The sequence below is a fragment of the Schistosoma mansoni genome (genome assembly GCF_000237925.1).
Source record: "Schistosoma mansoni, WGS project CABG00000000 data, supercontig 0169, strain Puerto Rico, whole genome shotgun sequence".
NCBI lineage: Eukaryota > Metazoa > Platyhelminthes > Trematoda > Strigeidida > Schistosomatidae > Schistosoma > Schistosoma mansoni.
This window is the reverse complement of record NW_017386056.1, coordinates 315,178-329,203: the sequence shown is the minus strand read 5'-3', so window position 1 is coordinate 329,203 and position 14,026 is coordinate 315,178. Positions and strand designations below refer to the sequence as shown.

Sequence of the window (14,026 nt, the reverse complement as noted above, 5' to 3'; positions counted from 1 at the left end):
AGTTACAAATATAGCTACTATGAATTATATATTTTTAATCTTTGTTTATGACAAATAGTCGTCCTTACTGGGTTTACTGACTGTATATGATGGTTTTTTACAGAAGGCAAATAAATAGTTAGAAAACACTTTATAATAGACAGAAACCGGCCGGTATTCTGATGCCGTCCAACTATTTACTTAAATTGGATGGACGTATAAACACACGAATTTGAGGTTTTATCATAAGATGTAGAATGATTGTGTATAGAAGCACACACTCCACACAGGCACACAATTACATTTACTAGCAAAGAAATAAACAAGAGGTTATGTGTATTTAGCACATAATTCATTGCTTTTTCGAATAACCTACGCATTTTTCTTGCCCGAGAAAGAAAATAATGTACACTACAAAAAGTACAGTTTGTCATGTGAGTATGATGTTTTATAGTAAAATAAAGCTTTAAGATGAATATAATTACAAAAACGGGAACTCTAATAAGTGGACAAATGATAAAGCAAACAGATAAAGCAAAAATGTGAATAATCACAATGTGTACTTTCAAATAAGAGTATATCTGAACAGCTACTATAATTTAGCTTTGATGATGATAGACATGAATAATTGAAACTAGGTCTAGTCTATGACTAATATTAGTTGATGAAACTACAACATACCACTACATCCTAGCTTTCAATGCATTTTCAACTAACGTTCATTCATAAAAATACCTGCCCTCAAATTCAACTGATATCTATTTGTAGTGTCAGTTACTATGTTAAGCCCACAGAGTTTATTCTAGCTTTCGGATAGACCAGTTTATTCATTTTTCGTTAGTCACGTTATGACCTTGTTAATTATTCATTTATCAACCCTGACTGTTTCTATACATCTTATCCTACTCATCACTTGTCTGTAGCTTATTTTTGTTCTGACTATAAATATCGAATCACACTTGGTTAAATCGACTTGGTTCACACGTCTTCTCCACTGTGTATTATTTCATTTCACTTCGTTCCTCCGATCGTCTGCCTGGATCAACGTTTGTACAAAATATACGTATTCGAAATCCTTTCTCGTATTTGACTTATTTTAATTCCGTTATTCACTAATGTGAATTAAGTCCATAATTATATACGAGGATAAACAGGATGTATATTTTGACAACATTCATATGGTCTAATTGGAATCAGATATAGGGTCACTAAATATTAAACCACTACAGTTAATTTATAAATAAATTTAAGATAAATAAACTATTACATATTACGTAACTCCTTTTGTTTTTGCAGTTAAAATACGATAATCGAAATGAAAATACTATAAATGAATTAAAGGATTAGGTTAGTGAATCCATAAAATGTATAAGAAAACAAAATGATTTTCATCTAGTCATCGAAATCTCTTTTTATTATGTATTTAGATTAAGATGCATACAAGATGGTCTGTTTCTAAAAAAATAGATAAGTATATTCTACAACATTATTTGTCAACTATAGGTGTATGGTATAATAGATTGAGATAAATCATATCTAAAATATGATCTATAAAGACCTATATTATGGACGTTTATTTAATGAGATTCAACGATATGGTGAACTCGAGTAATATGTATAAATGAATGTAATAACATGTTAGATTGCTGGAAATTAACTGGAAGAAGTCTTAATATTACTTTAACTTTCTATCAATTGGTATTTATTAACTAAGTAGTTATGACTGATAAACAAATACCTTTTTTAGTTTCTTAAACAATTTCATTAGTGTTAGAAAGGGTTTTGTGGAGATTTCAGCAGTTTTATAGTTAAAATCAAGAGTCAATTGAAGCTAAATCATCATGGGAAACCTAAAAGCATTGGACGGCCGTTTCGTTCTATTGTTGGACTCCTCAGCAGTGCACATCCATGATCCCGACTCGTGAAATTCGAACCCAAGGTCTATCAGTCTCGCGCGTGAGCGCTTAACCACTAGACCACTGAACCGTTATCCAACGGTGTTAATGTCTAACTTCAACCGATCCACGAAATTGAGCGACACATTCACCATAGTCTTCAGTGAGTTACTATTTCACAGCAGACCCGGTTGAAATCCATTGGTCACTGCTTCTCACTAGAACGTCAGGAAATACCTCTTGGATCGTGGATGGTCTAGCTTCAATTGACTCATGAATTCAACTAGAAAATTAGATTTACTGACGTTTCGTGACTTAGTGAAAGCCACTTTTTCAGAGAATAAATAACCAAATTAAAATTAATCCAAGTTTAAAAATTACAACGGAACAATAAGAATATTATTATATGATCAATCGAAAAACAGGTCTGAATAAATCAATGTCATGTCATTTCGGTCAAGATGTTTCATAAGCAACATGTATGTAAATTTGTGTGTATGTATATCTGCACCGTTAAAGATGAAAATTGCGTTACTTTTATGGTGAGAAATGATAGAGTTCAATTTGTGAGGTAATAGTGTGAATTGTAAATAATATCAAACTAGGTGACTAGGATGTATGGTAAGGCCTTCTGTTAAGCAAGTTTATTATGCAAGATTCATTTTCATAGTCACTAACTTGTATTCATTTAACTAAAATGGAAAATAACTTTATATTTCTATAATCATCATATTATGAATGTCAATATTTTAGATGAAAATGTAAGATGTGCATTTCTATTCAGATATTTAAAAGCTAATGAAATATATATACATATATATATATATTTTACGTTATATATTTTACGTTGGTCTAATATGTTTAGCATATAGAGGCATATAGAGGCTTCTTTTCATTATATTTTTAAGCACAGATGGATAGTGGCTAGCAGTAGAATCCAGGAAGCGCGTTTCGTCCTCTTTGAGACTCGTCAGCTGGACAAATCTGCATCTTAGAAATGATGTTCATTCTGGGACTCGAACCCAGTATCTTTCGCTTCAAAGGCCATCGTGTTATGCACTCGGCCACTGAGTTTTAATAGCCACTTGCTTGTGCGATGAGGTGAAACTTAAATTCATTTAGTATTGTTTGTTCCCCTGCTAGCCACTTTCCATCTTTGCTTACAATGCTTGTGAATTAAGGCAATATCGAGGCAATTCTCACAGTATGCACATATACCAATTAGAGATTGACCAGTTGCAATCCGAAACATCGATGGGAAGATTCAAACAAACAATACTAAATGAATTTAAATACTATTTGTTTATTATTTTTTTCAGAAAAAAAAACACTACAACAAATTAATCAATATGAAATACAAGTGAATGTGTAAACTTTATTGATTTTTTTCCCAGCAAAATCGAACCAAGTGTTAATGATCACTTCAAGATGATGTAATACAATATGTAAGTCATTGATATCATTACATAATTATCTTAAAGCATCATATAGTTAAACATTATTTATCATAATGTTCTTTTATTTTTTTAAAAAAACTAATAACTTGAGAAGAAAAAAAGACTTTCAACATGCTTTTTTTATATTTTTTTTCTGTTTTAGTTAATTTATGGTAAGGAAATAAAGGATAAAAAGAAAGAAAGAAAAAAATAAAAGAAATTCCTTTTCAAAAAATAATAATGATCATAACAATTGTTACAAATGATTAGAATTTCAAATGACTTTTTACATACTACTGATTAAAACTAATTTAGTATGAATAAAATAATGTTTTAAGAAAAAAAAAGAAAGTGTAAATCCAATAATCCCTTTTTAAAGTAAGTTAATAATAATAATCATTATTATTACTTCCACTTAGGATTGTTTGTTTGAATCTTCCCATTGATGTTTAGGGCTGCAACTGGTCAGTCTCTTATAGGTGCATATGTACATATTGTGCCTATTGCCTCAATATAACCTTTTCTTATTATTATTACTATTATTATTACTGTTATTATAATTATTAGTATTATCAAATAATATAGTATGACTCCATTCTATACAGTAATTCATCTTTATGTTACATTTTATTGTTTCACTTCAAAGTAATTGTAAATTATATATGATCACCTGATGACTTACACACACACACACAAACACAAAAAAAACAAATATCTATTTATTTCATTCATATGTACATTAATCTATGTATGAATAGTATATATAAATAAAATTACATAACTCATTAAGTAATTAAAAGAATGTTTATCAATTAAATGAACAATTATTTTGTTTGTATGAATTCATGTGCTTTTTTTCCTTTTTTTTGTAGTTAAAAGTATAATTCTTTGATGTTTTTATTGTTCTTTTTTGAATATTTTAATTATTGTTTTACGGTTAAAAATGTATAGGAACTAATGTCTTTTGTAAGTATGGAGGTATAATAATAAAGAGATATTAGGATTATTAATATTTTATCGATTATATTTATTTCAATCACAATCATTAGTAATAAAATTGAGACTGTTAGGTCGTTGGTTCGAATCTCGCGGAGCGAGATCCTGGATGCGCACTACTGACGAGTCCCACAATACCTTGAAACACCTGTCAAGTGCTTCCAGGTTTTCCTTGGTGATCTAGCTTCAATTGACTCATGCTTTCAACTATCAAAATAACATTGAACTTTGAAATCATTAACTCATATTTAATATTGAAGTGTTTGTTTGATACGGGTAATGTTTAGTAGTAAACATTAAACTATTTCACTCAGGTTATTTATATTCAGTAGAGGTTATCTACTTCGATGAACTTATCGATATTCATCATTGTTCAATTTAGTTATATATCTTATACAGTTGAAATCATGAGTCCATTGAAGCTTGACCACCATGAAAAACCTGGAAGCACTAGATGACCGTTTCATCCTATTGTGGGACTCCTCAGCAGTGCGCATCCACGATCCCACCTCGCGATTTCCGAACCCAGAACCTATCAGCCTCGCGCTGAGCCTGCATCCAACGGTGTTAATGTCTGTTTGTTATAAAAATATTTGAACAATACAAGCTAATACTTTCGAAGCATAAATATGTTGAATCACTTAAAGTTTGTATGTTCTGTTGATATTATGTGTTACAATATCTTGAGGATAAAGATTAGAATTTTATTTTAAATATCAACTTACTGAGATACAGTTAACTTAAGACTATAAGTGCCATAATCGGACATTTTTTTCGAATCTGATATTTACTGTTAGCAACAGAAATATCAGGTAATTTCCTGATACTTATATGGCCACAAGTGATCCTCAGTACGGGTTAACTGACCACTTAGTAATATCCAAAATAACGTTATCTGGCCACTGTTATCGATTAAATTGTTTTATTCAAGCTTCTAAAAAGTCTCGATTTGCACAAAACCTTGGTTTTCAGCTCCTCTTGACTACCTTCAACAATGAAGCATTTAGCGAAGTACACTGCACTATCAAGCTACTCAAGTTTGTTACTGGATAGATAGAATTCAGTAATTCGTCAGGTTCAAATTACATGACACATTGTTCTATTCTGTGAAAATTTAGTCTCTACTAGAGTTTTATTGGTAAAACAGTCCGAAAAATTCTGTTGATTGCTATATTATTTAACCGAACTGAATCTAAGCTGTGATTCTTTTTCTTTGAGAAAAAATAATTATAAACATAAGAATGAAATAGCAGCACATGAGTACACCATTGAAAAGTATCAACCAGGCTATTATAGTTAGTTCTGAGGATGGTAATTTCGCAAATTAGTAAATGAATCATGTGGTAAATGTACATAACATAGCAATGCTGTTGTCAAAATCTTGATCTGTTTTGTTTAGATGAAATTTAATCAATACTATGACTGAATTTCGGTAATTTAAAAGACAATGACACTTCTGTCACCCTATTATACTGATGTCTTCTGCGAAATTCAAACCTTTATCATTTAGTAGTCCTCTTATATTCACTTCTACTGAGCTATTTCGTCCATAAGTAAAACATTACATTTTAAGGACGTTTTTACAGTATATCACAGCCTTTAATCACGTGATTACTAGTGAATCGATGGCTAGTGGAAATGCTTCGAACACTCATTTTGTCCCGTTTATTGGTTATTAATTTGACATTTGTACACTAATTTAAAGAGGAGATATAATAACAAAAGTTTGGATTTTTACTGATATAAATTTTAATACTTTTTATCATACGGCTTATTTACAAAGATTTACGACAAAACGACAATTCGACATTCGACACTTTCATCAATTGATTATATACGCCATAAAAGCAATTGATACTTAATATGAGAGATTATTTTTATACTGAAGCGCTAAGGTTAATTATTCCAACTTTTTGATTGAAGTATTCCTACGAACGTTCCACAGACGTATTTATGGTCTTTACATCCTCCTTAAATGTTTATAGTATTTTTCCCTCATCCGATCTTAATTTATAATTTATATTAATAAAAAAAGAGAGTGTGATTCATTTAGTTGCTTCTGGAAGTTATAGAACCCAACTAAGTCCCATATACGCAGTTACGTACTAATTCATACCTATTACATTTATACATCTTGAGGGAAAACTAATCCAGAAATCTTTTTACCCAACTTCATCATATCATTATTCTAAAGTGTAAAGATCGATCGTTAAAATTCGAATAACTCTATATGCCCAAAAAATAAGTTATTTTCTATAAATCACTGGGTTTTATGTAGCTTGTATTCAAATATCAAAGGTCATTTGTTGGTAACAATAAACATACGAGTAATCGAGTACAATTTCTGAATTTTGTAGATTTGTATTATATCTAGAGCTTTAGATTCTTGCTATGCCGCGTACTACTAGACTACTTGGACGATCAAACCCGCGACGTCGCAAGAGAGAAGACAGAAGACTAGTAGGTAGGGATTTTATTCCCCAAACAGTGTCAAATATAGTACGAAAATCTCATGTATTTATAGTTTTCGGCTGAAAGTAAATCATCATTTCGGACAGTCATTAGGCACATAGTGGGTCCTTCTTATTCATTCAATAGGGAAGCTGCACGTTGACATTCTAGAATGTCCCCTTAGTGGTGATTGGATGGAATGTCTTCGGCTCTTTCTGGACTTCTTGAGGCTTCCTTGAGTTTGCCAACGAGCCATCCTTACAATTTGAAGGCAGATTTTCTATTTCAGTAATGAAATAAACTTCAATGAATTTGTTCATGAATAAGTTTCATGCTTTATCTAGTAAAAAAACATATTGGGAGATAGTATAGCATATAATACAAATAATCAAACTTCACTAGAATGTAAATATATCCATTTGTAATAACTTATTATATATCTATGTTTTTTTTCAAGTCGATACGTTCTATCATCAGATAAATTCGTTAGGTTGGTTTCTGGTTATTCCAGACTGGAATGAATTTTTTTTAATTTATAGATACTATGGGGGTTTTTTGTGGAGATTTCTTGTAATTTTTTATATATAATTGAAATCATGAGTCAATTGAAGCTAGATCACCAAGGAAAACCTAGAAGCACTGAACGGCTGTTTCTTCCTATTGTGGGACTCCCCAGTAGTGCGCTCCACGATCCCACCCCGTGAATTTCGAACCCAGGACATATCAGTCCCGTGCACGAGCACTTAACCACTGGACCACTGAACCGTTATCCAACGGTGTTAATGTCTAACTTCAACCAATCCACGAAATTAAGCAACCGTCCATGATTGTCTTCAGTGAGTTACTATCTCACAACAGTCCTGGTTGAACTTCACTGGTCACTGCTTCTCACTAAAACTTCAGGACTTATATCTTGAAGCTAGTCATCTATTTACGTTTTAGTTTTTCTCCTAATTTTATACAATGTTTAATATAATGTTACAAAACATTTATTCGAAACTAATCACTAAATAAGTATTTAATATTCTAATTTTGACTGTTAACTATTCTAAATCAAATGTTATATGTAGATATGTAAATAGAATTGGGCAATAAATTGACTGTTTATAAAAGTAATGAATTTGATTTTCTTTGTAAAATCTGGTGTAGAATTTACAAGCAAGAAAAGTAGTATATTAAAAGGAACTAATAAATGACAAATTAATATATTGACAATTAAATTCAAATGGTTATATCTAAAACAATATGACAGATATATATATATATATAGTTCAATCGAGTTAACTAGGATTATTGCATAGGTCATACAAATGATCAGTGGTTATTATTTTAAAGAAAAACCGCTTTACTTGTTATCCTTAAAAATTATTTCATGATAACTTTCTTCTATTATCCAATATTATTTTAACCCATTACAAATAAAAGATCAATACTTTATCATGCGCTTTGCTCATAGTTTTATAGTATGTGGTTTTATTTTAGACATAAAAGTTAACATAACATAGATTGTCATCAAATCGGATTATATTTGATTTGGTTTCTTGATCAGTAAAATGTAAACTGACATTGGATTTTGAATTTTTTTAATAACTAATTTAATATTAAGGAGTGTAATTACTTACTTACCCCCAATGGAAGATAGGCCGCCGACCAGAGTTCTCCAACCCAATCTGTCCTGGGCCTTTCTAGTTTTTCATTGTTCTCATATCTGTTTCCATTTCTCGCCGTAAAGTGTTCTTTGGTCTTCCTCTACTCCTTTGGCCTTGATGATTTCAGATCAGTGCTTTTCCCAATATGTGTTCTATCCACTTCCAAAGTTTCTTCTTGATTTCTTCCCCCACCTCATGGAATCTGGTTTGTTCTCTCCCACAGTAGCTTGTTACTGATAATGTCTGGCCAATGGATCTGAAGTATTTTGCGTAGATAACTGTTAATAAACGCTTGTATCTTCTGGATGATGGCTTTCGTAGTTCTCCAGGTTTCCTCCCCATACAGTAGAACTGTCTTGATATTTGTATTGAATATTCTGACTTTGGTGTTGGTTGACAATTGTTTTGAGTTTCAGATGTTCTTCAATTGTAAATATGCTGTTCTGGCTTTGCCTATCCGCGCCTTCACATCTGCATCAGATCCATCGAAGGATTGTAGTTGGTTTGTATTTAATGAATGAAAGCATTTGTCAGGGAAATGATGTTTCATCATTATTGCTGTTAATTAAGTGCCAGACTTGGTATTAATATCTAAGTTTAAAATTTACTATATCCTTAGTTTATTAAACTTGGAATGAATTTCATTGAGAAATGCAAATATGAATAAACGAAGTTAAATCAACATGGATGTTTGTAACCAACTATTTATCAACTATGATGACTGAAATATGCGATATGTGCTTGCTTAGCTTATCTGAGATGATTCATAAACTTATAAATTGTTCATTTATGTCACCCAGTAAAATATCTAAACTTCTTTACATGATTTAAAAGTTGACAGAATTCGATGATAGATAACATGGTTTACCAAGAGAGGTAATATGGCACATTCGATTGCTTTTACTTTTCCTCATGAAAATTGGATACTTTTGATTATTTCAAATAATTATAATAGTTGAATCCATGAGTTCATCTAACCTAGACTACCATTAAAAAACCTTTAAGCTCCCTAGTGACCGGATTCAAGATGGATTTCCTGAAGTTCTAGTGAAAAGCCATGACTAGTTGAGTCTAATATATGTCGCGTAGAGACAGGTATCTACCTCGGACAATGGAGTGGTTGCACAAGGTCGTGGATCGATTTAAGTCAGACATTGACACCGTTGGATTTCGGCTCAGTAGTCTAGAGGTTAAGCGTTCGTGATCTAGATCGAAGATCCTCAGTTCGAGTCCCATGTGTGGGATTGTAGATGAGCACTTCTTAGGAGTCCCCTATTAGAACGAAACGGCCATCCAGTGCTTCCAGGTTTTCAATGGCAGTCCAGCTCACATAGACTCATGAATCCAACCATTAAAATCACTACAGTCTTCATAAATCCGCATTCTGATAATATTTCAACTAAGTTTATATCTTTCTGCTTACTTTACATTTTAGTTTACTTCTAACTATTTTCAGTCAGTTATTCATTTCAACTTTTCTACCGATCAGAATTCGAAACGTTATGACAGGTCACATTGCTATTCATGACATACGTTATTTTATTCAATCAATTTATTCACCATGAAGTTTAATCTCAGTTTTGACAACTAGTAATATAACGACGTTAAAATCATAACAAAATCTATGTCAGTTAACAAACGTCATCAGATTGGTATAAAAGTATAGTCAATATTAAAAAAAATTAGGATACACCATTATATTAGCTAAGTTTGCTCATGAATTATTTCTAACATAGTAATGGATAAGTTTGTTGCTAATGTGAAGCATATGTTGTATACCAAGCATACTACTATTATCATTTGGGCAAGTACGAATCCTAACCATGATGTTTCTTGTGAGTATAGAGTTATTATTCATAAAAAAAATGATAAAGTGTGGTTAAATTAGTTGAATACATCAATAAGTTAGCATATTCGTTCTATGATAATATAGGTCACATCTTTTCTGTGGAATGCATATTGAATAGTTAAATCACTTGACTTCACTTTGGTTTTTCACATCAATTTTGTGTCCATCATTGAATGGCGACCGTTTTTTACAGTGTAAGGCTAAAAATGATTCAAGAGATTGTATAATTAGTCTAATCTCTTGACCTGAACCGAGTTTGATGAAGTTTATCATTTTGAAGAGCGTAAAAACTTTCCTATCGGTTAGCCAAATAAAACTATCATATTTCCAAATGAAACCAGAAGTTATATATTTATATACTGTTTAAGTTATTGTATCGATCTAAATAACCTACCAGTCAATGATAAGTATTCATAGATTACAGCGGTACAAAAGAAGCGTAGTTTAACAACTTGCTTTAATGTGTAGAAGTAGCAGCTATTAGCACAGTATGGCTAAGTAAACAGTTATTTTTAATTTTTAAAGTAGGCTGAAACGAAGAACAAAATATTGAAAAAAATTTAATTAATTAATTACGCAATGATAAAAAAGTGTGTGAATAAGCAAAGTATTAAATATGCGCAAACTAAAGTAAAAATAAAATACAATTTCATCTAATTAACTTATTAGTCCTTTACAAAGCAAAAGGAACAAATATGGTAGAATGAAGTAGATTCATTCCATATTGCATATTTAAAGTGATTTGTGTAAATAAATAAAATCAGAAGGGGTTTTATGGAGATTTTAGTAATTTTATGGTTGAATTCGTGATTCAATTGAAGCTAAACCATAATGGATAACCTGGAAGCGCTGGACGGCTAGTTTGTCCTATTGTGGGACTTATCAGCAGTGCGCATCCACGATCCCACCTCTCGAGATTCGAACCCAGGACCTGTCAGTCTCGCGCACGAGCGCTTAGCCTCTATACCACTAAGCCCGCATCCAATGGTCTAGAGGTAAAGCTCTCGTTCGAATTTCATGAGGCGCAATCGTGAATGCGAACTGCTGAGGAGTCCTACAATCAGATGAAACGGCCATCCAGTGCTTCCAGGTTTTCCATAGTGGTCTAGATTCAATTTACTCATGGAATCAACTGTAAAATTAATAATTAAAATGTTTTACAAATGTAATTTTATGTGTACCATGTATAAATTGAAAAAGAATTATAATTAATTTTTATATTCGATTTGTAGATGAATAAAATAAACAAGAAAGAAACCATGACGTAATCGAATACAAGAAGAATATCAAATCTTATTATTACGATTGATAACATGATAAAACGGATAGTAATTATAAAAAAAACATCAGTTTGATGATAACAGTTGAGGAGCGTATGTCTAAACGTAATTGCCTGCAAAGTTAAAGTAGTTGAGAGTCGATGAATGTTATACAGAAAATTATATTTTTAGAATATTTTTTTACGTAAATCAGTGGGTGTATAGTACATTCAGAATATATGAAATGAAATAGAATGAAATTACATCATAGGTATATTACAAAAAGAGATAAACAGGTAAATATGCATAAATGTATCAAAATTATGTGCTGTGATTTGATAAACCACCCATAAATCGACCAAAAATGATATAGTAATCGCTGTTACGTTATTATGTACCATTTTACTCAATAAATCTCTGCTGAATATGTGCTTTAGAAAAAAGCACTTTTCTTGAACAATCAAAGTACAAAGCATTTTGTCCTCTGTATTCAACTTCTTATTTACTTGACTGTCAAGATGACCAGATCCAGGCAGCAATATTTTAAGAGAAATTTGGTTTTTTTACTGTGTTGGTAACTGATTAAAAGATTTTTTGTTTCCTTGTGTCTTTCAAAAAAAAAACAAATTTATTTGATTGGGCTTCAATGAAGAATATTTAGACATATAAAGGACATTAGTTTACTGTCAATTAAGATGAGCTTAATATTTTGAGAGCATTATTTAAAAGACTCAATAAATTGCCTGTGTGTACACACTGTATGTTTCAACCTTCTTAAAGGTCTACTGGATACGTTTTACTCTAGATGTTGTAAGTAAGAAAATCTATTTCATCATTTAAACGCAGCATTGCTGTCGAAAAAAATATTTTTAGTGATATAACAATCACAGATGAATTTTCAGTTTCATAATAGTTGGCTAACACTAAGCATTGAAGTGAGTCTTACCATCACTTGTATTGGGATACATACCATAATAGTCACTACTCTTGTAATCATATAATTGTCTTTAATAATTCTAAGAAACATATAAGGTTAGAAAGTGGCACAGGTAAAATTTCAAAGTTTTGGAATGATAATTGTGGTATAGTACATAGCGTTTAAAAAACAGCATTTTTCTGGTTGGATTACCGAGATATTATGTTTTCTAAAAGATTAGATAGATGATGTAGGGGAAAATAATTTTGATCCATTTATTCAATACATAAAATTATTTACAATAGATAGAAGAAAATGAAAACCTAGAGCATGGAAACGTTTTGAAATAATTTCAGTAGACCTATTTATTTAAGCCGGCATATATATGTCTTTACAATAACGAAGTGAATGATGAAGATAGAGTAATATATGAGATTAACCAGGTATAGCTAATGAGATTCATAATATCAGTCTGTAGTAAAGTTAAACTAAAAAAATATCAGTATTAAGGAAAATTTGATGAGTATGCTCAAGAATAACAGCATTTATACAGTTCGAATCCTAATAATTTTTCTAGTGAAGTGTAAGGAGTTTTGAGACATTATCAGAAGAATGGAAATTACAATAGTGTTGTATAAACGATGGTAGTTACACAGATGATTTATGGCATTATCATAAGATACAAACGACTGATGAAGAACAAAAGAAAATGCATAATTTTTAATCAGAAGGGTTTTTGTAGAGATTTAGTATTTTCATGGTTGAAAGCGTGAGTCAATTATAGCTAGACCACCAAGGAAAACCCGAAAGTACTGGACGGCCGTTTCGTCTTATCGTGTGACTCCTCAGCAGTGCGCATCCACGACCTCGCCTCATGAGGTTCGAACCCAGTACCTACCATAATTTTTAGTTATTCTGCTCAGACTTGTTTTCTTGTATATTTCACAGTTATATAAGTAGTTATCTAAATGAAAATATTAATATGTTTGTTTTAATCATATGATGTACTTTTGCTCGAAATCATAATTTTTACAACAAAACTAGTTTCTTTATGTCAATTTTCATAAAAAAAACAGTAAAGCTGTCCTATTAAAGACATGATGAAATCAAGGTCAAGAAATACGATTTCACGATAACAAAGACTTTAGTTCAGTTAAATATTTAACAAAATGACCTTATACACTTTTTTTGTGAAATACATTATAACTATTTTATATCTGTCTATATTCATTTATGAGTTATATGTATATGCTACATATTCATTTGTTGAAACAATTAAATTGAATAGAGGATTGTTCTTAGAATATTTATCTAATTGAACCCCATCATTCATTTTACTTGATGTCAATTTTAGTTATTGATGGTTAGCTATTATGTTAACTTGACTATGATGGTATAACTTTCTTACTGTCCAATATGATAGTTGCCAATCACATTTTGCAGTGTATGTATGTATATAGTACTTCAAATCATGAATAGGAGTAAATGATTTTCAAAGGTCATATATTATCAATTTGAAATTTAGCGTTAAAACATTTTTTTATTTGTGAAGACGTTGATGGAAGAAAGCTATAGTCTAACAATGAATATTCATCT

General features: G+C 31.0%; 1 non-coding gene across 1 annotated transcript; it reads right to left on the bottom strand.

The window, feature by feature from the left end:
* Positions 1–2,877: 2,877 nt before the first annotated feature.
* On the bottom strand, positions 2,878–2,944 carry Smp_tRNA_00519_Pseudo_TTG.1.1. Its single transcript has one exon. It is a non-coding gene (tRNA).
* Between the last annotated feature and the right edge of the window lie 11,082 nt (positions 2,945–14,026).